This window comes from Eurosta solidaginis, chromosome 5 (genome assembly GCF_040869045.1).
Source record: "Eurosta solidaginis isolate ZX-2024a chromosome 5, ASM4086904v1, whole genome shotgun sequence".
NCBI lineage: Eukaryota > Metazoa > Arthropoda > Insecta > Diptera > Tephritidae > Eurosta > Eurosta solidaginis.
In genome coordinates, this window is record NC_090323.1 from 203,470,275 (window position 1) to 203,497,655 (window position 27,381).

A 27,381-nucleotide genomic window follows, 5' to 3' on the forward strand; every position below is an offset into this window, starting at 1 on the left:
GACATGTGTATCAAATGGAAGGTATTAAAGAGTATTTTAAGAGAGAGTAGGCCATAGTTCTATGGATGGACGCCATTTAGGGATATCGCCATAAAGGTGGACCAGCGTTGACTCTAGAATATGTTTGTACGATATGGGTATCAAATGAAAGCTGTTAATGAGTATTTTGAAAAGGAGTGATCCTTAGTTCCCTAGGTGGACGCCGTTTCGAGATATCGCCATAAAGGTGGACCAGGGGTGTCTCTAGTTGTACGATATGGGAATCAAATGAAAGGTGTTACTGAGCGTTTTAAGAGGGAGTGGGCATTAGGTCCATAGGTGGACGCCTTTTCGAGATATCGCCATTAGGGTGGGCCAGGGGTGACTCTGGAATGTGTTTGTACGATATGGGTATCAAATGAAAGGTGGTAATGAGTATTTTAAAAGGGAGTAATCCTTAGTTCTATAGGTGGACGCCTTTTCGAGATATCGCCATAAAGGTGGACCAAGGGTGACTCTAGAATGTTTGTACGATATGGGTATCAAACGAAAGGTGTTACTGAGCATTTTAAGAGAAAGTGGGCATTAGGTCTATAGGTGGGCGCCTTTTCGAGATATCGCCATTAGGGTGGGCCAGGGTGACTCTAGAATGTGTTTGTACGATATGGGTATCAAATGAAAGGTGGTAATGAGTATTTTAAAAGGGAGTAATCCTCAGTTCTATAGGTGGACGCCTTTTCGAGATATCGCCATAAAGGTTGACCAAGGGTGACTCTAGAATGTTTGTACGATATGGGTATCAAACGAAAGGTGTTACTGAGCATTTTAAGAGGGAGTGGGCATTAGGTCTATAGGTGGACGCCTTTTCGAGATATCGCCATTAGGGTGGGCCAGGGGTGACTCTAGAATGTTTGTACGATATGGGTATCAAACGAAAGGTATTACTGAGCATTTTAAGAGGGAGTGGGCATTAGGTCTATAGGTGGACGCCTTTTCGAAATATCGCCATTAGGGTGGGCCAGGGGTGACTCTAGAATGTTTGTACGATATTGGTATCAAAGGAAAGGTGTTACTGAGCATTTTAAGAGGGAGTGGACATTAGGTCTATAGGTGGACGCCTTTTCGAGATATCGCCATTAGGGTGGGCCAGGGGTGACTCTAGAATGTTTTTACGATATGGGTATCAAACGAAAGGTGTTACTGAGCGTTTTAAGAGGGAGTGGGCATTAGGTCTATAGGTGCACGCCTTTTCGAGATATCGCCATTAGGGTGGGCCAGGGTTGACTCTAGAATGTGTTTGTACGATATGGATATCAAATTAAAGGTATTTATAAGGGTTTTAAAAGCGAGTGGCCCTTAGATGTATATGTGAAGGCGTTCTCGCGATATCGACCAAATGTGGATCAGGTGATCCAGAAAATCATCTGTCGGGTACTGCTAATTTATTTATATATTCAATAACACTAACAGTATTCCTGCCAAGATTCCAAGGGCTGTTGATTTCGCCTTGTAGAACTTTTTCATTTTCTTCTACTTAATATGGTAGGTGTCACACCCATTTTACAAAGTTTTTTCCAAAGTTATATTTTGCGTCAATAAACCAATCCAGTTACCATGTTTCATCCCTTTTTTCGTATTTGGTATAGAATTATGGCATTTTTTTAATTTTTCGTAATTTTCGATATCGATAAAGTGGGCGTGGTTATGGTCGGATTTCGGCCATTTTTTATACCAAGATAAAGTGAGTTCAGATAAGTACGTGGGCCAAGTTTAGTAAAGATATATCGGTTTTTGCTCAAGTTATTGTGTTAACGGTCGAGCGGAAGGACAGACGGTGGACTGTGTATAAAAACTGGGCGTGGCTTCCACCGATTTCGCCCATTTTCACAGAGAACAGTTAACGTCATAGAATCTATGCTCCTACCAAATTTCAAAAGGATTGGTAAATTTTTGTTCGACTTATGGCATTAAAAGTATTCTAGACACACTAAATGAAAATGGGCGGAGCCACGCCCATTTTGAAATTTTCTTTTATTTTTGTATTTTGTTGCATCATATCATTACTGGAGTTGAATTTTGACTTAATTTACTTATATACAGTAAAGATATTAAATTTTTTGTTAAAATTTGAATTTAAAAAAAATTTTTTTTAAAAAGTGGGCGTTTTCTTCATCCAATTTTGCAAATTTTTATTTAGCACATATATAGTAATAGTAGTAACGTTCCTGCCAAATTTCATCATGATGTCTTCAACGACTGCCAAATTACAGCTTGCAAAACTTTTAAATTACCTTCCTGTAAAAGTGGGCGGTGCCACGCCCATTGTCCAAAATCTTACTAATTTTCTATTCTGCGTCATAACGTCAACCCATCTACCAAGTTTCATCGCTTTAACCGCCTTTGGCAATGAATTATCGCATTTTTTCGGTTTTTCGAAATTTTCGATATCGAAAAAGTGGGCGTGGTTATAGTCCGATATCGTTCATTTTAAATAGCGATCTGGGATGAGTGCTCAGGAACCTACATACCAAATTTCATCAAGATACCTCAAAATTTACTCAAGTTATCGTGTTAACGGACGGACGGACGGACGGACATGGCTCAATCAAATTTTTTTTGGATCCTGATTATTTTGATATATGGAAGTCTATATCTATCTCGATTCCTTTATATATGTACAACCAACCGTTATCCAATCAAACTTAATATACTCTGTGAGCTCTGCTCAACTGAGTATAAAAAGGTATTAAAAAATGTATTAAAAAAAAAAAAAAACAAACAAATAAATTGTATTAAAATAAATTAACAAAAAAAATACTATTAAAAAATTTTAATTAATTACTGAAAAAAAAAACTAATAAATTTTAAAAGTACGTAACAAACAAAAATTAAAACAAAAGAGAAATAAGAAATAACAAAAACTGATAAAAATAACTATAAAAAAAGAAAAATAAAAAAATATTAAAGAAAAAAAATTATTAAAGAAAAATAAAAAAAACTTTAGAAAAATAAGAAATAATTTAAAGAAAAAAAAGAAAATTATTAAAGAAAAATAAAAAAATAAAGAAAAATTAAAAAAAAAATATTAAAGAAAAATAAATTATAAAATAAAAATAAAAAAGGTTAAAAAAAAATTTAAGAAAAAAATTCTTTTAAGTAAAAATAAAAAATAATTTGAAGAAAAAAAGAAAATTATAAAGAAAAATAAAAAAAATATTAAAGCAAAATTAAAAAAATATTAAAGAAAAATTAAAAAAAAAATTATTAAAGAAAAATAAATTATAAAATAAAAAAATATTAAAGAAAAAAACATTAAAGAAAAATCAAAAATAAAATATAAAATAAAAATAAAGTTAGTAAAAAAAAAAAAAAACTATTAAAGAAAAATAAAAACAAATTATTTATGATAAATTTAAAACATTAAGAAAAACGTAAAAAAAAATATTAAAGAAAAATAAAAAAATTGTTCAAGAAAAATAAAAAAAAATATATTAGAGAAATATAAAAAAAATTATTAAAAGAAATAAAAAACATTATCAAAAGAAAATAAAAAGCGTTAAAGAAAATTAAAAAAAACTATATATATATAAAAATAGAAATTAAAAACAAAAATAAAAAAATGATGAAAAAAAGTATTAAAAAATATTTATACATATATGTATATTAAAAACATAAAAAAGGCTCAATATTTAAAAAAAAAAAGTTCATTGTAGAAAATGTCTGAATTTTTTTTATTAGTAGATATAATTGAAAATTGTGTGTACCTCTATATTAATGTCCGCGCTGCTTGACTTATTCACAATTCTCTATATAAATGAGTAGCTTGACTTTCTGCTTTTTTTTTTTATTGCTGGCGACTGTAGGCGAAAATTTTCTTTTGTGCTGCATGCAATATGAGACGATTTCTTTGCGATAGTAATGACATAAATCCTCCTTCGCCGCAGTGCTTTTCTCACTTTACACATCCCTCACCACTCGCCATCATTTGATGCAATGTCGTCGATCGTGTTTTACTTGGTGTTGCAACTTGAAATCGCCGTTGCATGCGAATGCCGTTTGTTTGAATTATTGCCTTGATGGTTGTCGTTTTGATTGCTTGCAATTTCATTGTTGTTGCTGCTGTTGTAATTACCTACATTCATAAATACGAGTATTTATTGCCTAGGGTTGCCAGATTTTTATTTCGGATTCCCGGGAGAAACCTCAAATTTGAGCCTAATTCCCGGGATTTTTAAAAATTTCCCGGGATATTTGAAAAATAAGAAACACCTATATATTTGTATGGGTTGCTCATTTCGGCGAAATAATTATACTCAGCGTGCTTTGCACACAGAGTATATTAACTTTGATTGGATAACAGTTGGTTGTACAGGTATAAAGGATAGATATAGACATATATATCAAAATCATCAGTATCGAAAAAAAATTTGATTGACCCATGTCCGTCCGTCCGTTCGTCGGTCCGTCCGTCTGTCCGTTAACACGATAACTTGAGTAAATATTGAGATATCTTCATCAAATTGGGTACACGAGCTTACCTGGACCCAGAATAGATTGGATTGAAAATGAGCGAAATCGGATGATAACCACGCCCACTTTATATATATATAACATTTTAGAAAACACAAAAAACCTGATTATTTAGTAAATAATACACCTAGAATGTTGAAATTTTTTAAAATAGGCGTGGCACCGCCTACTTGTGATAAAATCAATTTTACAAATATTATAAATCATAAATCAGAATCTTGTAACAAAACTCAACAGAGAGGTTGCCTTTACTATAAGAAATGCTTTGAAGAAAAATTTACGAAATCGGTTAAGGATCACACCCACTTTTAATATATAATATAAAAGATTTTTAAATGGGTCGTGGACGAATAAAATAAGCTATATCTTTGCAAAAAAGATCTTTATATTTTTGCAATTGGAATTATAACAATAAATAGTAAAATCTTCAAATTAAAAAAAATGGGCGTGGGACCGCCCCTTTTATGACTAAGCAATTTGACCACGCCCACTTTTATATAAAAGATTTTCAAAAGGGTCGTAGACGAAAATAATAAGCTATATCTTAGCGAAAAAGAGCTTTGTTTTAATAGAATTTTACTTTCTAAATTGAATTATAACATTAAATAGGAAAACACTAAAATTTTTAAAAATGGGTGTGGCACCGCCCCTTTTATTTTTCTTTACAGAGTTGCATGCAATATGCCAATGACCTGAATACAATCGAAGTCGCAAATATGGTCATGTTTCGTAGCAGATTATAATTTATTAATTTTGATATTGTGAAAATGCCGGGACACTTTATATTTGTAAAAAACGTGATGTCCCGGCCAATACGGGACATTTGGCAACGCTATTATTGCCTTAGCAACAACACCGTCACAAAGCACTTTTCATTTGATATCAGACAATTACAAACAAAACCGCAAAATATCATCGCAGAAACCATCAACCGCATGAAGATAAGAAAGTTCCATAGATCGCATTTATCGTATCTTTTTGAGAGCTCTACTAAAAAAAATTCAACACGACAACACAATAATAACAAGTTTTTAACGTCGTTTATTGTTGTAAATATCACGTTTAGTTGGTTACTAATTTTGTTGTTGGTGCTGTTGTGAATTTACTGTTTACTGTAAAGTTGATAAAGTGAGCTTTGGAAATTTCAAACAAGCATAGGAGAGTACGATCGTAGCTCACTTACATATCTTATTGGAGTTTAAAGGTTTAAACGGTTATGTCCGTCCAACAAGGCGCCAGTCGCTTCTTCGCTGGGTTAACTGGCACCAATTGGCCACACCAAAAAAATTTAAATCGTTTTCCACCTGGTTCTTCCAACGGAGTGGGGGCCGCCCTCTTCCTCTGCTTCCATAAGCGGGCATCATCTTTCATACTCTGGACTATGTTAATGTCGGGTAAAGCTTATCATTAAATTTTCTTCGGTACTCGCCGTACCCAAAGCGTATAGAGGTCCACAAATCTTTCTTTTCTCTCAATTTGTAGAGCATAATTTTCGTTTGCCGGGAGAGCCCTTTACTTTTCAATGGCCTGCCTAAATACGCTGCCTCTTTGCTCGATGACAGCAGGTACTTCGTTTTATCCTCATTCACCATCAAACCCATTATTTTCGCTTCCTTTTGCAGTTTGGAGGAAGTAGAACAGCGCGGGCGTTCAGGCCGATGATATCAATGTCATCAGCATATGCCAGTAATTGAACGCTTTTATTGTTTCAGACCGGTTAAGTCCTGTAGCTTGTATTCATTTCTCCAGCATCATATTAAAGAAATCAGCCGATAGAGGGTCACCCTGTCTAAAATCTCGGTTGGTTTCGAACGCCTAGGAGAGGTTCTTCCCAGTTCTGACTAAGCTGAAGGTGCTGCTCAACGGCATTTTAATTCCATCATAATCTATTGCAGGATCGGGTTCATCATTCCTGTGCGGTACATCGCTGCCACCATTTGGAAGAGCAGAGAAGTGTTCGCTTCATAATCGAACTACTCTTTGGACATCGGTTACAAGGGCGCCGTTTTCGTTCTTACAAGAGTTTGCCTCGAAATTAACACCTTCCGTCTGTCGCCGTATTTTTTTTTTTTTTTTGGAAAAAATTGCCAAGAATAAGGGGGCCAGCAGCTCAAGCTCCTCGCACTCCCGCCTTTCTGCCTCTGCTTGTTTCCTCTTTGGCAGTACGAAGTGCTTTAGAGATATGCTACCACTGCTCGTACATTCCCTTCTGCTAACTTGGCTCTCAGAGAGCGGGTGTGAGAGTCGAGTGGCGAAATCATTGACAGTCTGTTGCGATTGCAGCCCCTCGACGTCTAGTTTTCCCTGTGTTTTTTGCTCCTTGGTTTTAGACGCGCAGAAGTGGACGCGTATTTTGACTGCGACGAGATAATGGTCCGAGTCGTTGTTAAGTTTTCGGATCGTGCGCACATCTAAAATACTGGAAGCGTGCCTTCCGTATATCACAACGTGGCCGATTTTATTGCGTGTATTTCGATCAGGGGAAAACCATGTAGCTTGATGTATATCTTTATGAATGAACTTAGTACTGGATATGACCATGTTTCGAGCACTGGCGAAGTCGATCAGTCTCAGTCCTTTAGGTGATGTGGCACTGTGTAGGCTGAACTTTCCGATTGTGGGGTCCACCTTAGTGTTAAGGCCCCCACCGAGTTGGAAAAAAAACAAGTGGAAAAGATTTGATTTCCTTTACGATTTTGAAAGATACAAAATATTTTAACCGGCTTACGTTGTTTGATGTTAATAAAAGTTCCAGCTTGGAAGATATCGCGTAAAAATGTGTGTAAGTAAGTATGTAACAATAAAAGCAGAGAATATATATAATGCGTATCTATTTCATTGACCATATGTGTACACATAACAACAAATTTGTACGTACTCAAGCGCATTGAGCCACCGATGACAAATTGCTGTCGAGGCAATAGATATTAGCAAATGCATATATACATACCACACATATATGCATGTAGATAAGCTTACATTTCTGGTTGTCAACATAGCAACGTGCAACAGTTGCAGATGCCGCCCTGTGCTGTGTACAAAGTCTAAAGTTGCCACAAACGGAGTGTGCTGGGGCTTAACGTATACAAGGCTATCAGGGCCGGATTAACAAGTAGGCAGAATAGGCAGTTGCCTGGGGCCCCGATTTCAATGATTTCGAGGGGCTTGGCGTATACAACGCTATCAGGGCCGGATTAACAAGTAGGCAGAATAGGCAGTTGCCTGGGGCCCCCCAAAAATGAAAAAGACCTCTAAAATTTTCTTACAAACATAAAATTCTAGAGAGTGAAAGAAAATATAATCAGAACTGAAAATAATTTTTACTCAAATAAATAAAACTCAATTGACCACATTCAAAAGGCGACGACCGACGAACTAGACAAGGTTCCTAAAAAGGACATTTCCGACTCATTTGACTAATTGTATTAGCTTGCAAAGATGCGTATCGAAGTGAAAGGAGAGCATATTGACTAATAAAAAAGAATTATCTCAAAATGTACACTGGTTGTTTTTATTTTGAAAAATTTCGGTTATTTTTGGAGAGGGTGTAGAAGCCTTCAACTCTATTTTGACTGGGTTTGCTATGGGTTCAGGTGCTTTATCGGTAACCATATCGGTAACCTTATTTCGATTATGGGTGCCGCTAAGGTCGTAACCGTATCGTAGCCAACCAATTGGTTTTTGGTTTACCGTCGTAACGATAAACAGCTGATTACATTAGGGATACGACGACAGCGATACGAAAGTGATAAAGCAGATTTGTAAACGTGTGCTTTTTTGTACGGATCGTTATAAGAGAGTTTAGTTTCATTCCGTGAAAAGTTCGATGATTTCGAGGAAAAAAAAACAATTATTAACTGGAGTAGGTTATACAGAAATCGTAAAACGTACTCGTGGTAGAAAAAAACAACCTAATGACGGAAATGCTCCAGAAGTAGAATTTTCGCCTCTCGATGATTTTAGGACAAAAGGTTTCCTGGAAATCATCGACAGTCTTCACAGTTAAAGTATATGAAAGTTTCAGAGAGATTTGCATTTCTCATCAACTTTTCTCTAAGTGATGGAGACCTCCACGAAGCTATAAATTACTTAGTTATTTTTTATTCTAGAGATTTGGAAGAACTTTTCATGGAAATGAAACAATTCCAAACTCACGTGAACTCCAGATACACTGATGCATAAAAAACTCATGGTCATTTGTATAAGATTCTAATGGAAGATCAATTAGCCGACGTATTTCCTAACACAGAAATAGCTCTTCGGATTTTTTTAACACAAATTGTTCTGCCGAAGGATCCTTCTCACAATTAAAAAGAATCAAAGCTGCTGAAAGAGCTACAACGCGACAAGAGCGACTCGAGATGTTAAGCGTACTTTGCATTGAGTCAGATTTATTGAACAAAATCGATATTGATGATATAATTGATTAATTTGCCGAAAACGAATGTAAAAAACGGCATGTTTAAAATGTAGATAGTAATTTTATTGATAGTATTACATTGTGACAATGACATTTTTATGAAAGATATAAGTTTGTATTTTTAATCGAAAAATGAAGAAACGGACGTGAAAATGGGCCCCCAAATTGATGGTTGCCTAGGGCCCTGTTGAGGTTTAATTCGGCCCTGGACGCTATTGTTTGTATGGTCTGAGTTAAGTTGCATATGAAAATATTTAGACATATGTGAGGGCCATGTTAGTGTCGTTGCACTCAAAATCAACAAAGCGAATTGAGCGTCATACATACCACCCCCCATCCTTTGATTGTTTAAATAGTTACTACTTGAAACGACAAATGCCATATGTGATGGATGAAAATGGATCGTTATTGGTGTGTTTGTATGAAATGTTTGTTTCGATTTGTCTTCCTCTATATTTTATTTACATTTTGGTGCCTTGTTTGCAGTGCTTGATGTCACTGATGGCGCCGCTAATGCAACTAAGTATCGATTTACAAATCAATACAGAACTAAAGCCCGACCCAGGTATGTACTCGTTAATACATAAATGTGCATATGTACAAAATCAGTAACACAAACTTGGAAGTGGCTGTGCTACCTGTGTAGACCGCCTGTCACACTTTAGATGAATTTGTCCAAAACAGTGAACACCATTCCACCAAATGCCAAATTAAATCGTACCAAATTCGATCATTGCGTGTAGTAAATCAATTTCGGCAACAAAATTTGCTGTTGGTGCTATAAGATCAACGATAAATCGATTCAGCATATTGCTTCTTAAATTACATTTGTTGTGGCTTGAGGATATTGCACAGCAGCTTGTCCATCCAAAAATTTGTTAGCAGAATTAATTTTTGGAGAGTTTTTATGCAACGCTTTAAGTGATTAAATATTTTTACACGGCTAGAAATTTAGGTTTAATTTTAAAACCATACATCAGTATTTGGTATTATGTTATACGTGAATGTATTTGGTTTTGATCCCTACCGGTCAGTGGCCGCCAACGCTCTGGTCAAAATTGCGAATTGAGCCTAAGTGCAGCGAAGCAATGCCGCTGAGCTTTTGTTATCAACAACCGATCAGAAGGATCTCGACCCACATACGAGCGTCAGCCCGGCGCTATGCTGACATTCCCCTTCCAGTTGGCACATATCAACTCCGGCTAAGGGATCCGCGCGTCATTGCCAGCTATGACGCTTTGTCCTGGCACACTACTAGCTGAGTTTTGATGCGGTTTTTCAGCTATAGTCGGAGGAATATATACCACCTAGTCACCGTACCCAGCTATCCCTTCAAAACATCCCGCAAGGTGTGCGAGAATTACCATGACAAAGATTGCCAGGTCGTCAGAATAAGCCGCCACTTGACAGCCTCTACATCCGGGGTATTGGAGTAGTGCGTTCATATGGCCACAAACCAGAGGAATGGAGATAGAACAGCAATCACGGGCGAAAACCTTCTCATCTTTCTCTGGGCCACTGAATCTTCCCTCTAGACTCTGACAATCCTGCCGGCCAAATGTCTGTTGATGCGCCTATATTGTTGTTGTTGTGTTTACAGTGCTTCGCCCCATTCAACGGATGCGACCACTCACCAATTGTCATTGAAGTCCTCCTATGGGAGTCCAAGGAAACTAGTAGTTCCAACAGAGCGTGAATCACAAGGTGCTTGGTGTTAGAGGCGTAGGTTCCACATTACAATCGAAAAGATGGTTTGTGTCATGGTAGGACACGTCGCATTCAGGGCATACATTACATATGACGGCGTTGATACCAAGCAAGTAGGATTTTAACCGGTTACAGTATCCAGAACGAAGTTGGGCCAGGGTGACTCGTGTATCCCTTGGTAGTGTGCTTTCTTCTTCTGAAAGAGTTTGGGTTCACCGGATGCGTCCTAGCAAAAGCGTTTATAGATTATGTGTGGATTTGGCCTAGGGCCTTCTGATGCTCGTCTGGATCAAACGGCTATGTTCGCAGATGCCGGATGTGAAAATGTTCCCTTGACCCTCTTGAAGGCGGGCCTAGATCAAGTAGTTCCTCGTCTATCGTTGCTCTAAGAGACCGATCGAAGCGCAGTTGGGAAACTAGGTAGTCCAGTATTTGATGACGCTATACTACTATGGCCGTATGGTCTGCGCTCAAGCTGCCCCAAAGCATTGAGTTTCGTTGCAGTTGCTAACGCTGTATTCTTCGCCACCAGGGCCCGTATTACGTTTTCCGATCCGTGATCGAAATTAATTTTTTAAATCACAACAGCTTTGAAATTTTGGATTTGGTTCATAGCAGATGTGAACTAGCTACAAATTGTACGTATTAGAGTTTTACAAATGTTTTAGTGAACATGGTTTTCTGTCGTAATACGGGCAGAGGTCTACAGGTGAAATGTGCACATTGGCATAATACAGTGCAACCATCGGCATTGCTTTTAGTGTTCCTGTTACGCTAAGCATTGATAGCCTACATACCTTAATTTTTTTAGGTTTATTTATTTTTGTGTAGCCACCCACCAAACAAGGACTCCATACACCCCACCATTCTATTACACGCACGAAATGCCGTCCAGGCCTTCTTCACTCTTTTCTACGTTGTGCTTCCCCACCAACTTTCTGTCCAGAGTGAGGTAGGGCGTTTTCTAAACGCCAATCGTGAGAGGCATCAGCATTCGGCTCAGCAAATAATTTCAGGTTGAAATTATTTGATTGAAGTACGCTGAGCTCAGAACATATTGACTTTATATTTTATAAAAAAAACTAGAGGACCCGGCAGACGTTGTTTTGCCCTAAATTTGACCTATCTGCATACATTTTAATAAGCTTTTTCCGTCTAACTCTGCCCTCCCCCCACTCCTCTTCACTTTTTCCTGATCCTTTTATTCACTCCTCCCTGCATCTTTTTCGCTCCATCTTTTTCGTCTCATTCTATTTCTTTCTCAGTCTTCTCTCTTTTCTCTTATCTCACGTTCTTCTCATTCTCTCTTATTGCCTGTCGCAGAGGGTGGTATGTATTTTATTCCAGTCCCAGTCCCACTCCGAGCCTCAGTCCCAGTCCTAATCCCAGTCCCAGTCCGTCTCTGCTCTAAAAGGATCGTAAATACAATATAGGCAAATTTATATACCAAATTTCAGGCAAATCGAATAGGACGTATGTAAATAAGTATGTGGGTATTATTAATTCATGTCTCTATTTCGGCTTCGCATGCATATTTATCAGTTTTGCCAGGTTGATGCGACTAAATCGAATATCACAATGAAAATTACTTTAGAGCTCTCAGCAACAGCTTTCATTTCATATCCATATTACCCACACATTCTAGGGGTATCCGGGTCCACGTTTTGGCCTATATCTTGAGACCCTAGTTACCAAGCGGTATAATATATTACTCTGTACTAAAGCACTCATCAACAGCTTTCATTTGATATCCATATTATATAAACACATTCTAGGGGTACCCGGGTCCACGTTTGAACAAAATCGACCGACGCATCTCTTCAAACACCGGCGACCAACTAACACACATTTAGCCTTTCCTTTTATATATATGGATTTTTATTTTTCAATTTTCACTATAATATTAAAACGAAATGCAGATCCTCTCCTGAATGAAAAAATGTCTTAGTAAATCGCGGGCCCCCTCAGAAACCCCGGTAACCCCCCCCCCCCCCCCCCCCCCCCCCTCTCATTCCGGTTCAGTAGTTCAGGAGTCCATCGCGGACAAACAATATGACACGTGATTTTTATATATAAAGAAGTTTATGGAAAAGATTCTGTCTTGGATGTTTCGAGCCGGACCCGTGCGCATCTTGCAAAACCAATATAAAAGTCTCTTATCAAATATCCATAAAAATCAGCTGTTCCATCAATGAATTAAAACTCACAAATCACCTACCCAGATTGCGCATTCACGAGTTCAAAATTGCTTCGTTTTGCGCATCTACGCCATAGTTGACTCTTGAGCGTATAACAAAAAGAGCGAGAAAAAAAGAGCTAAAGGAAAAGAGCCAATTCATACGTCATAAAAACCATCTGATCTAATGTTTACATACGCAATACGCAATCTTCTTCTGTGATTTGTGATTAAAACTTGCATCTTTCGCTGCCATCTAGCGTATGGTATCAACTGCCGGTAATGCAGTGCAAATATTCACAATAGTGCCATAGTACAAATAGATTTCTTTGTGTGCTGACAATCGTTTATTCTTAACAAATTGTTTTAATAAAATATAGCTAAACAAAAACAATACTACCAAAATTGCCCAAAGCTCGCTAATAGCCCGAATCTCCATCTTTACAACCAAAACTTTATTTATAGATTTGGATTCCAAATAAGAGCGAAAAAGGGACCCGTACATAAAAACAGCAATTAGAAATAATATATATGATGATGATTACCTATTATTTTGGTCGCCACTGCGTGCATAGAAGGATATAATCCGAAACATTTCCATACATTCTAACTCCTTTTCATGATGGCTTGATAACAACTGAAAACTTAATTTCCTCTCATAGAAGGCCCTATATAATAGTAAACATATTTGATTATTACTTTATATATATATTTGTTTTAATTTTTATTACTTTGTATTATCTCAAGTGTTTTGCACTGAAGGCAGTACATTCGCCTTTCATTTCCCATACAGCCACATGCAAACAACAAATGCAATTCTCAATGTACTTGCGCGTCTATTGCCATTGCATGTGACCTTAATTGATGCTGTTGTTGTTGTTGCAGCATGGCGTAGCGAACAAAAACAAATGAGAAAATATAAGTACCTAAAGAAAATTTAATAAAGTAAAAAGCGTTTTTTTTGTCGTTGTTGTTTACAATATGCCTCTTACGTCTGCTGCAACACAATATCTACATTGGTTGAGTGCAGCGAAGCGAATGCGTCTTGAAATTCACTTCGCACTTCGCCCATCCATTTACTTAGTTTCAACCCGTTTTTCGACGTCAGCACATCTCAGCGTTTCTTTTTCCGTTGTAACACTACACAAAACCCACTCTCATATCGCTTCTTAGGCCTCTTCTGTCAACGTTTTGTGATTTTTTTGCGCTGCTTAGCTTCTTTACTTTGGCGCCCCTTTCACTTGAACTTTTTTGTGTACTTTGTGTCGCACATACTTTGGAATCGTTGCACTAACATGCGTACGTCAAGAGCCGCTAAAAAACCTCCTGTCGACACATAATACTTGTCTAAGTTTGCACGCTTTAACAACACAAAACTATGTTTTGAGCTCACTGTGAATGTGCAGTAGACTAGGTCGAAAGAACTACAAAGTAAAAATCCGCCCCTCAATTTAAAGCGTATGTTGAGTGTAACGTTAGGTTAGGTTGAACTGGCAGGTCCATGAGGACCTCACATAAGACCCATGCCGCCCTCCCACCACCTACATCCATGAGGAGTTCAGGGTCGCGAGAGCCTCGGCTGTTAATGAACAGGATTCGCGACGGATAGATGAGGTTGACAATTGGATTTGGAGAAGCTATATATTGCGCCTGAAAGAGTTGCGCTATATATACATGCGACCTTCTAGGCCATGCCGCCCTCCCACCCCCTACATCCATGAGGAGTTCAGGGTCGCGAGAACCTCGGTTGTTAATGAAACAGGATTCGCGACGGATAGAAGAGGTTGACAATTGGATTTGGAGAAGCTATATATTCCGCCTGAAAGAGTTGCGCTACACAACCATTTGAATCTATATGGTATTTTAGTCGCCTCTTACGACACGTATACCTACCGCGGGTATATTCTAACCCCCTAACCCGCTGGGAGGATTCTAAGACCTATGCGACTTGCTGCTTCTAGATCTGATAGCTGTGCCACTCTTAACAGCGGGAGTCTTAACCTTGCATGAGCACAAAACGTGATTGATCGTTTCTTCCTCCAAAGCGCCCTTCCTACATCTGCTATCAGTGACAAGACCTAATGTAAAAGCATGTGATGCCAGATGACAGTGCCCAGCGGGAATACCCTCATGAGCCTACAGTCCCCTCTTTCCTAAGACCTGCAAATGATTGTCCTATTCCTTCCATTATATTGGCACCATCGGCCCCACCTGCTACCTCTATTGCAGTTCTTTGAGAACTTGGAACTCTGCTCGTCCAATTTTTGATAACATAGTAATATATGTTCGTATGATCTGCGCTCAATCTGACCCGATGTATTGAGGCTCATTGCAGTTGTCAACGCTATGATCTTCGCCATCAGGTCTACAGGTGGCATGTGTGGTATGGTATACAGTGCAGTCGTCGGAGTTGTTTTCAGAGGTCTCATTTTATAACGATTTGCTGTCATCGCTTCTCAAATGCTCAAACTGGTTTGTCTTCAAACCAAACGGTGCAGTGAAAACACGTCTTCGACGAAAGGAAATAAAGACCACTAGGAATTAGCGTTCGCTTCCCCTGTTACCTAATCATATCTGCTACAGTGACATAAAACTTAATAATAAAATACAGTAAAACAGAACAAAAGGAAGTAAAAAAAAAGAAAAACAATAAAAAAGGAAAAAATAAGAAAGAAAGACAAAAATAATAGAGAAAAAAAAATTTAAGAAAAAGATTAGAATAAAAAAAAAGAAATAAATTAAAATAAAAATAGGCCTAAATGGAAAAGGATGTAAGGTACTTCGTACTTTAAAGAGGAATTCCTGGCTCTATTGCATGTAGACGTGCACAATAAAGTCGGTATCATATTAGCAGAGTATGCCTTTCTGTCACGCACTATTTTAATGCACGCTACTGTATACATACGCATTCTGTGTTCTATGCACAGTGGAAAGCTGCTCGAGAATTCAGCTCACAATTAGAGAAAGTAGGAGAATGCAGTAGGTGGGCGGGCGTTGGATTAAATGCCAATGTGTGTTACAGAATGGAATCACTACGATCCTCGTGTATGCACAGCCGTCACCGCTCATTGCTCTATCTCAACATTGAGGCTACACTTAATCTATCTAAGTAAATATGTATGTTAATATGTGGCCTACCACTCATCCCTACATTGACATTTGTATTTACTTCATTTCTTAAGTCTGCTTGAGGTGTAAGCTTCTTGTTGGCTTGTTGACTCTCGCTTTACAGACAAACTAACTAACTCACTTGACTGCCTGACTAACTGTCTGTCAATGACAGTTGTTCTTGGTTGAGTGTGTTGGTTGGTTTGCTGTTTCTTGATTGCTTACTATTTACGCAGTTGGGATTGGGTTACATCAGGTCATTTTCGTGTCAGTAGACTTCTCGAAGGACTTACGCCGTTACAAGTACGTTTGTTTCTTTGTTTGTTTCAAGTGTTTTTCCTATTTTAATGTTAGTAATATTTACGCCATTAGAAAACCATATGTATATCTATGTACGTTTGTTTTACTTTTAAGCAAAATCGATAAATATATATTTACATATGTATTTGTGTATAATAAAAAAAATTAACATTACTTCAACAAATTATCAATCATTTGTGGAATTCCTACGCTAAAAACACAAACGACATAAATTGCATTATTTACCATTTTGATTTCTTTGCGCGAATTCGAAGAAATCTGGCGCCGCTCAACGAGGTTAGAAAAGCATTATATTTTGCTTCTGCTTTTAGTAAATAGATTTTTAAAGTTTAGCGTAAGTAAAACTTTAAAGTCGTTTGAATATTGAAACATGCTATACTTTTCATTATTTAAAATACTTTCAAATACGTATATATACTATAAAATACTTATACTAAAACGCTAACAAAAAAAAAAAAAAATATATATACAAAAAAAAAAATAAAATAAAAAAACAAAAATAAAAACAAACAAATTAATTGAAAAACAATCATTCTGAAGTTTTTATTGTTTAAAACTTCAGGAGGAATAATTTTGTTTTCGTCCAGAATATTTCCTACCAAAAAATAGAACATAAAAAAGTAAATAAAAATCACGACATATTTACAAAATGTACGACTTTTAGAAATAGAAAGATATGTATGTATTAAAAATATCCAAACAAAAAACAATCCAGCTGAGGCTGTGCAAGATATAAAATATTGCAACGAATTTAGTGCAATTCCTCTCATTTGCAACCTTCTGCTAACGTTCGAATCACTAAACTGTTGAATAAATAACTCCACTATTCAATAATGCAAAATGGCCTTTATTAGACTACTTTCCAAACAACACTTCTATTGCTCGCCAGATAGCGTCTTAAATCAAACTGATTGTCGTACCTCTACTGTTGCTGCCTTTTATACTGTCTGGTTTCCTCGTTGCATACTTCTAGGCTTTTCTATTCTAGAATTTACTAGTTATCAGCTACAAAATCACCAGCCACAACTACGTTTATAGCTTCTCATATGCGCGTGTATACGTAAGTATTACTTGCACAAATTATTGCCTTCTTTTGTGAGCATCTCAGATAAGATATATGCATGTGTTTGTGCTCTCCGCTGCTCGTATGGACATATGGGTAGACATAATGATTGATTTAATGATGTGCATACAATTCACTGCTTAGCATCGGCTTAGAGATGATAGTATCCTTTAGTGTTGCTAATATTCGTCACAATATATTTGAAATGAGAATGAGAATGAAAAATTTAATTACAAAAAAGAAAAAATTACTGTATTAAATGAAACTGAAATAAAATAAAAATGAAATAAAAAATAAATATAAATGAAATAAAAAAATACATAAAAATTAAACACAGAAAAATAGAAATGAAAAACAAAAAAAAAAAAAAATAAATAAAAGTGAAAAAAATATAAGTAATATAAACAAAACAAAAATCATAACAAAAAAATAAAAGTGAAAATTAAAAGGAAATAAAATGAATAAAAATGAAATAAAAAATATACCAGAAAAAATTTGGCAAAAAATAAAACTGAACCAAAAAATAAATATACAAAAATGAAAAGAATGTAATAAAAATGAAACAGAAAAAATTTAAATAAAAAACGATAAAAATGAAATAAAATAAATAAAGTAAGGTAAAAGTGAAATAAAAAAATTTAAATGAGATAAAAGTGAATTATAAAAAATTAATCAAATAATAAAACTAAAAGTAAACCAGAATAAATGAGCTATGTAGAATAAAAATAAAAACAAAAAAAATTTGTGTGATAGAAACAAATAAAAATTATATAAAAAAATTAAAAATGATATAAAAAGAGAAAAATTAAATAAAAAATATAAATGAAATAAAAAAAATATAAGAAAAAAAATTTGAATTAGAAAAAATAAAAATTTATGAAATAACTAAAAATTAAAACAAAAAAAGAAATATAAAAATAGAAAAAATAAATGGAAATAATAGAAAAATATAAATAAAACAAGTAAGGAAGGCTAAGTTCGGGTGTAACCGAACATTACATACTCAGTTGAGAGCTTTGGGGACAAAATAAGGGAAAATCACCATGTAGGAAAATGAACCTAAGAAATGAACCTGGAATGTAATTGTATGACATGGGTATCAAATGGAAGGTATTAAAGAGTATTTTAAAAGGGAGTGGGCCATAGTTCTATAGGTGGACGCCATTGCGGAATATCGCCATAAAGGTGAATCAAGGGTGACTAGAATGTGTTTGTACGATATGGGTATCAAACTAAAGGTATTAATGATGGGTTTAAAAGTGAGTGGCTCTTAGTTGTATATGTGAAAGCGTTTTCGGGATATCGACCGAAATGTGGACCAGGGTGACCCAGAACATCATCTGTCGGGTACCGCTAATTTATTTATATATGTAATACCACGAACAGTATTCCTGCCAAGATTCCAAGGGCTTTTGATTTCGCCCTGCAGAACTTTTTCATTTTATTCTACTTAATATGGAAGGTGTCACACCCATTTTACAAAGTTTTTTCTAAAGTTATATTTGGCGTCAATAAACCAATCCAATTACAATGTTTCATCCCTTTTTTCATAATTGGTATAGAATTATGGCATTTTTTTCATTTTTCGTAATTTTCGATATCGAAAAAGTGGGCGTGGTCAGTCGGATTTCGTCCATTTTGTATACCAAGATAAAGTGAGTTCAGATAAGTACGTGAAATAAGTTTAGTAAAGGTACATAACAACTGGGCGTGGCTTCAACCGATTTCGCCCATTTTCACAGAAAACAGTTATCGTCATAGAATCTCTGTGAGCTCTGCTCAGCTGAGTATAAAAACAAAACATGTACGTAACTAAAAATGAAATAAAAAAAGAGTTATAAATTAAAAATTTATTTTAAAAAATTATAAAATGAAATAATAGAAATAAAATTTGCGCCATAATTTTGTTGTGAATTCAAATGCGGTAGTATGTAGTATTAAATAAAAAGGGGTGACTGTTTATCAGGAAAATAATAGCAATTTTTTTTGGCCTTTCAAAAAACTCCCTAGGGATGTCCAAGCTTCTATATAATACATATGCCAGTTTTTTAACAAATTTTTTCTTTTTACTTTTTCAGGTAAATATGAACAAAATTTGTTAGAAAGGTGTGCACAGTATGTTGGTAAGAGAAACAAGTAAAACCTAATTTAAAACTTTTGTTTGTTCTTGTTGATCCAGTTGATAAGTTATCTAAAATTTATAAATTACTTACATGAGACAAATATAAATTTTTAAACTGCCTCTCAAAATGAGTATATATATAATAATAAAAAGTAAAATATATATATAAAAAGCTAGATTTCTTTCTTTCTTTTCTTTTGATAATTTTGATTGAGCTTTAGGCCAGATTAAAAAGAAGTTTTATTCTTCTTCTTTTTTAGTAGTATTCAAAATATTTTTTTTTTTGTATTTTTTCGATATTTCGACTTCAATCTGAAGTCATCATCAAGAATCTACGAAAAGAAAACAATTAACATTTTTAAACATATATTTCCGTAGCAAGGATTCGACTTACACTTTCTTTTCTTCTACGTAAAAAAAAGAGCGATTAAAAAAAACTTAAATAAAATATGCAACAAATGAGCAACCGTTTGATAGGCGGTTGCTTGTGAAATGTAATGAAACAAAACGGATTCATGGCAAAGTGATTTTCATTTGAAGCAGTCAGTTAAAATAACAAATCTCCTACAACGGAAGACACAGTGAGTTACACTAATAACAGTGCGCGTTACACGCTACGGATCACGTGCAGTACATTCGCACAAACGCATTCGTTTTCATTACAAAACGTAAGAAACCAAAGTACAATGAATCGTTTGCCGCTGACTGCCACCACCATAACACCACCCACCGTTATCAAATGAAAATCTTGCAAATGAGCAGAGCCTAAAAAAATAGAGAAAAAACAAGTAAAGTGTCTAAGTTCGGGTGTAACCGAACATTATATACTCAGCGTCAGCTTCAATTGAGGGGATGTGTGGAATGACGGTATAACTCAAGAATCAACCTTTTGAGAAAAGTGAAAAAAACTTAACAATGCAGGTAAAAGTAAAAAGAAATATATAATAATCCTACTTGGTAGGATTTTAGATAGTATGATTCTTTGATAAGAAAAAGTAACAAATTTTATATATACATAATTTTATTAGAATATGGATGATTTCTTTTTTTTGAGTTATACCGTTATTCCATAGATCGAATATCAAATATTTTGATTGAGATACTTTATTAAACAAAATAATAGATACATTAATAACCATTGTTAAATACATTTTATTCTATTATTTAAATGTGCTTATAATTATTTTTTATTTCCGTTTGTTATTTTTGACAATTTTTTTTTTACTACTTTTATCATTTTTAAACTTTTTCTATTTTTAACAATGGAGTTCTCTGTCTGCTTAGTCGTTTTTGAAACCACTTCAATTCTTTCATTTTTCAGTTCTTTCTGGTCTACGACATTGAATATATTTTCATACCATTTCGATGCTTCACTACTGCAAAATTTTATTAGAGACTTATACCGTTTTTCCATAAATGAAGCTAATATCTTTGTTAAATATCACTATTATTTTCTAAGATTAATATAGTATGTGTATGTAATCGTGCTCTTTTTATTTAGTTGATTTATGGAAAAACGGTATAACTCGACTTATACCATTATTCCACACATCCCCTCAATTGTACATTTCATTTCAGATAAATTACTTTTCACGTGGCACCGCCCGTTTAAAAGAAAAATGTCTCCCCATTTCCTCTTACAGTAAAACTTGATAAGTGAAATATCATTGATTTAAAACTATTTTTTTTGCTAAGTTATAGCTTATTATTCTAGTCTACGACCCTTTTAACCTTGTTTTATATTTAAGTTGCCGTGGCCTTTAACCGATCCCATCCATTTTTACTAGAAATATTTTCTGCTATAAGGACAATATGTGTACCAAGTTTTGTTACGATATGTAAATTTTTCCTCGAGTTATGGCGCCGAAACATAGAAAATTCCTTAGTCATAAAAGGGGCGGTGCCACGCCCATTTTTTAATTTTAAGTTTTTCATATTTATTGTTATAAATCTAAGGAAATGAAATACCATTGATATAGAGCTCTTTTTTGCAAAGATATAGCTTATTTTATTCGTCCATGACCCTTTTAAAAATCTTTTATATAAAAGTGTGCGTGGTCCTTAACCGATTTCGTAAATTTTTCTTTAAAGCATTCCTTATAGTAAAGGCAACCTCTCTGCCGAATTTTGTTACGATAGGTATAACGATTTTTGATTTATGATTAGTAATATTTGTAAAATTGATTTTATCACAAGTGGGCGGTGCCACGTCCGTTTTAAAAAATGTTTTCAAATTTTTATCAAGATTCAATATCAGTCCACATGTCAAATTTCAACATTCTAGGTGTATTATTTACTAAATTATCAGGTTATTTGTCTTTCCAAAATTTTTATATATATAAAAAGTGGGCGTGGTTATCATCCGATTTCGCTCATTTTCAATACCAATCTATTCTGGGTCCAGATAAGCTAGTGTACCAAATTTGGTGAAGATATCTCAATATTTATCAAATTATCGTGCTAACGGACGGACGGACGGACGGACATGGCTCAATCAAACTTTTTTTCGATAGTGATGATTTTGATATATGGAAGTCTATATCTATCGCGATTCCTTTATACCTGTACAACCACCCGTTATCCAATCAAAGTTAATATACTCTGCGTACAAAACACGCTGAGTATTAAAAAAAATTATCTTAATCTATGGTCTCTGGTCTGCCTTCAATCAATTGCATCCAAAGCTGTTTTATACGAACGCGAGTAAGTTGGCAATCAAACAACAATAAAAAAATACGAAGTACAACTATTTGTGCATTGTTGTAAAAATTTACGTTTGCCAATTTCGAAAGCATTAGAGGTGGATGTACTTTGATATTCAAGCCTTGAAAAATGGATGGACTGAAAAAAAAAATCAAAAAAAAAAAACAAATAAAAAATTGAATATACAGTGGCTTATAAACAAAATGATACAGTTGTTTGTACGTATCAAGCTTACAATTGTCAGAGAAAAATTACCTAAAATTTTTAAAAATATAAGAAATCCACTGCTGAGTAGAATTATCTCGGCTGCCGTTTCGGTAATGTCTTATCTCAGAATTTTTTTATAAACGCCCCAGATAATGTCAGAATGTATCGAATTTGAGCTCAGATTGGGCGTTTTTAAAACAATTTCTGAGATATGGCGACCTTCAGCCAAAATTAGAGAGGACGTTTTCGAAACACTAGCCGAGATAGGATGATATTCCACTCAGCAATCGAAATGATAAAAAATATTACTCAAGAAGTAAGGAAGTCTAAGTTCGGGCAAAACCAAACAGTATATACCCAGATGCGTGCTGTCATATATATAAGGGATACATTTAAAGAGAAATGTCACGAACAATATACGATATAAAAGCTGAAATGTAATTCTTATACATATGCTTATATTGTCTTTCGTAAGAAGTTTTGTAGTTATTTCAAAAAAAAAATCGTGTGTGAAATTGGCACCTCCATTTACGAGTAATTAAAAAAACCAAATGCCTTTCGTTTGTCCATCGTTTGTCCACGTTTGTCCAGGAAAAATTTTCGTTTGTCCACCTTTTGTTAAAAAGTTATTTCAAAAAGAAAAAAAAATCCTGTGTGAAGTTGGCACCTCCATTTACGAGTAATTAAAAAAACCAAATGTCATTCGTTTGTCCATCGTTTGTCCACGTTTGTCCAGGAAAAATTTTCGTTTGTCCACCTTTTGTTAAAAAGTTATAACAAAAAATTTTTTTTTCGAACAAACCCAAAAAAATTTTTGTTTCGCTTTATTTTGCTAAATCGTATGTCCGTCGTTTGCCCATCGTTTGTCCATGTTTGTCCAGGAAAAATTTTCATTTGGCCACCTTTTGTTAAAAAGTTATAACAAAAATTTTTTTGGGTTTTTTCGAAAAAAAAAATTTTTTTTTGTTATAACTTTTTGGCAAAAGGTGGACAAACGAAAATTTTTTCTGGACAAACGTGGACAAACGATGGACACACGAATGACATTTGGTTTTTTTAATTACTCGTAAATGGAGGTGCCAACTTCACACACGATTTTTGTTTTTTTAAAATAACTTTTTAACAAAAGGTGGACAAACGAAAATTTTTCCTGAACAATCGTGGACAAACGATGGACAAACGAATGACATTTGGTTTTTTTAATTACTCGTAAATGGAGGTGCCAACTTCACACACGATTTTTGTTTTTTTAAAATAACTTTTTAACAAAAGGTGGACAAACGAAAATTTTTCCTGGGCAATCGTGGAAAAACGATGGACAAAGGAATGGCATTTGGTTTTTTTAATTACTCGTAAATGGAGGTGCCAACTTCACACACGATTTTTGTTTTTTTGAAATAACTTTTTAACAAAAGGTGGACAAACGAAAATTTTTCCTGGACAATCGTGGACAAACGATGGACAAACGAATGACATTTGGTTTTTTTAATTACTTGTAAATGGAGGTGCCAACTTCACACACGATTTTTATTTTTTTGAAATAACTTTTTAACAAAAGGTGGACAAACGAAAATTTTTCCTGGGCAATCGTGGACAAACGATGGACAAAGGAATGGCATTTGGTTTTTTTAATTACTCGTAAATGGAGGTGCCAACTTCACACACGATTTTTGTTTTTTTGAAATAACTTTTTAACAAAAGGTGGACAAACGAAAATTTTTCCTGGACAAACGTGAACAAACGATGGACAAACGAATGGCATTTAGTTTTTTTTTAAATACACGCAAATGGAGGTGCCAACTTCACACACGATTTTTTTTTTTTTTTTTGAAATAACTTTTTAACAAAAGGTGGACAAACGAAAATTTTTCCTGGACAAACGTTGGACAAACGAATGAGATATGGTTTTTTTAATTATTCGCCCAAGTAGGTGCCAACTTCACAGAGCTTCTGATTTCTACCATTTTCCACACAAATATATTTTGAGTTCTGATAAGCCCCTGTGCCAAATTTGGTTAAGATATCTCAAGTTTTGTGCATCATGTTGAGGGACGGAAGCAAAAAAGTAAGGCTGGGTATAAAAAGCGGCCGTGACTTTCAACCAGACCTGTTAAATAATGATTAAAAATTTTAATGATTATTAATTATAATGAGTTTTCCTAGGCCAATTGTTTAATGATTAAGTGCCAGTAGGTATGACTTTTAATGATTATTAATTAATTATTTTCATAAAAAATGTGTAATTAATTAATTAATTATTTTTAATTACATAATTAATACAAACAATGTTGATTATTTTTAATTATATTTTCGTTTGTCTTATGGAATGATAAACATAATTATTTGATTGTTTTAATTATTAATTTTTATTATTTTTAATTACATAATTAATATAATTATTTGATTAAAATCAATTAATTTTGATTATTTAAATTACATTATTAATATAATTAAATGATTATTTTTAATTATTTCTGTGTTTTTCCAGCATCACAATATATTCAACAAAGTAAACATAGATACATAAGAATAACAAACAAGGGAAAAAGTACATTGTTTTATTAAATACCAACTAATTACACAATATTACACGACATACGGGTTCTATTTTTTTATTATTAGGTACAAGGAAGGGGATTACATATACACAAACAACTGAAGCTTAAATAAGCGTGTTAAAAAAGATTAAGTGCTGTTTGCATTTGCTTTAAATACAACGAGTTTTTCAAATGAAATATTCATCAAAGATTGATGCCTTGGAGAATTTATAATGCCTGCGAAATGGAAAAGCCTCTCAACTAGGGCAGACGTCGTCAGCAGAGTGTTAAATAATATTGGCACTTCTTATTTGGTGGTTTTTTCAAATTTCCGCATCTATGGAACAATCGCGTAGGTAGTTGTAACGTTGACTTTGAACAAGGATCCTCAAAGTTTCTTTAGAAGGTGAAACTTGCGCAGCACCTTGGGTCATTTTCATTATCTACAATTAACTTTCAATATTTTTTTGAATAATTTATGCATGTGAACAAAGTTATTTACCATCATCCTCGAAATGGAAGTATTTCGATCGCGATGACGTTTGGTTAGTGTTCGTATCGTCGACTTCAAATGAAAGTTTACGTTGTTGATGATACAACCATATGGCTGATACAACTCTTTCGTATATAAAATCTTCGAGAAAATCACTGTTTCGTCTTCTGCAACACCTTGAGCCAGTTGACTTTAACATCTGGTGTTAAACAGAAGCAGATATTGCCATATTTGCTTCGGGAGCTAAAGAAAAGAAAATATTGAAACGTTGCATTAACTTCGCTTCTAATTTTTCCGAAATAAAGCTTAAAAATTTATCGTTTCTTCTACTAACTTTCTTTAGTTTGTGGCTTAGTGTCCTGCGCACTGACAGTAAATATCCGTACACAACGTTTCCTTCCCCTTGCAAAAAATTAAGAGCTTCTGCTATGGACTGCATTATACAGATATATAATTGTGAATACCCGAATATCAAATTACAGGAAGATTTGTTTGAAGTTGATGCGGAGCTTTCGAGCTTGCTTTTTCTTCTGATCGGTCTTATTAAATAAGTTGGATCACGAACAACGTCGTCCGCAGAGAAATCCGCCGTATTTTCTTCTCCAACCATGCTTTCGACATAAATTTCATAAATCATGATTATTTTTAATTATTCTTTTAATTAATTAATTATTAATTGCTAGGTGCTGTGCAAAAAATTAATTAATCATTAAAATTAAAAAGGGAAACGAAATTAATGATTATTAATGTTAATGGAAATTTAACAGGTCTGCTTTCAACCGATTTCGCCCATTTAAAAAAAAAAAATTGTCATAAAAACAATCCTTACATCCAATCCAACGTCCAGGGATGATAAACTCGATCCCACAATAGATGATGGAATTATGAATAAAGTTTGAATAGCAATAACCAGATTAAAAAAATAACAAGGTCATGGGCGCTGATGGACTGCCTGCCGAAGCATGGGCCATGACAACATAAGATTAGGCGGCTCTGGGAGTGCTCGAGAGAAAAATTCTTCGAAAGATTTACAGACCTCGGCGTGTTTTCGACGCCAACATAGTCTAGCGAATTAAAACGCAGCGGCTACGCTGTCTAGGCTAGGTTATGCGAAAGAAATATAATGCTGCGGTTAAGAAAGTATTTCTATCGGAACACGCAGATGGAAGCTGGGGAACAGGACGGTCCCCACTAAGCTGGAAGGACTAGGTGGAAAACGATTTTAATTACCTTGATGTGACCAATTAGCTCCTATTAACCCAATGAAGAAGCGACTGGCGCGCCTTGTTGGACGGCCATAACCGTTTAAACGGTTAAGCGCGAATTAAGTAAGTAAGTAGGAAAGCCTGCTTCTACGTAATTCAAACTGCCGTCATAATGTAGTATGTTTCAAACGAAGCCTACGCGATTTGGCAAGCCTGGAAATCATTCGAGGCTAGGACCATAACATCGTTCGAGTTTCGGAACAGGGCGCGCCTTGTTAGCTGCGCTATATACTGCCTCAAAGCTAGTAGTTGCATGCCACTTTTTCAGAGGTTTGTTCGCGTTAAAATTTTGAACTTTCCCCCATGGCTGTGCATGGGGGCATGCCTACTTCGGCGCTGGTTATTCCGTAATTTCCTGCAAGGTTAGCTACCATCTCATTGATGTCCGCGTCATGTGATATTTTCTTTTATTATATTATATTTTAGTTTTGGCTTTATTTGGGTGCGACTTCTTATTTTAATTTGGACCAGGCATACTGTCGTTTAGTTCAAGAAAATGGAATAGAACACATTTTAGCTCAATATTTGTATGATTTTGATATTGCTCTCTCTATTTTATTGAAAATTTATTTGTCTTATGAACTCCCCCAAAAGTTTTACCGTAAACCAAGGGAAGTCTTGTTGGTTATAGATATAGATATATAGACGTTTAATAAAAATTGTCCCATCTATAAATACTGATATATTTTCCATGTCCTAGATAATCCAACATATGTATATGTGGTATCCATACAAATTACTTCGACAATT

General features: G+C 34.9%; 1 protein-coding gene and 1 long non-coding RNA gene across 5 annotated transcripts in view; both read left to right on the forward strand.

The window, feature by feature from the left end:
• Hipk (Homeodomain interacting protein kinase) overlaps positions 1-27,381 on the forward strand; it is a 255,376-nt gene that overhangs the window by 146,839 nt on the left and 81,156 nt on the right. The gene's annotated exons all lie outside the window — the stretch shown is intronic.
• Positions 1-27,381, forward strand: part of LOC137252190 (uncharacterized) — a 56,963-nt gene that overhangs the window by 14,407 nt on the left and 15,175 nt on the right. The window contains exon 2 of the long non-coding RNA XR_010953465.1: positions 19,383-19,427. This is a non-coding gene — a long non-coding RNA (uncharacterized lncRNA). The remainder of the gene's footprint in view (positions 1-19,382; positions 19,428-27,381) is intronic.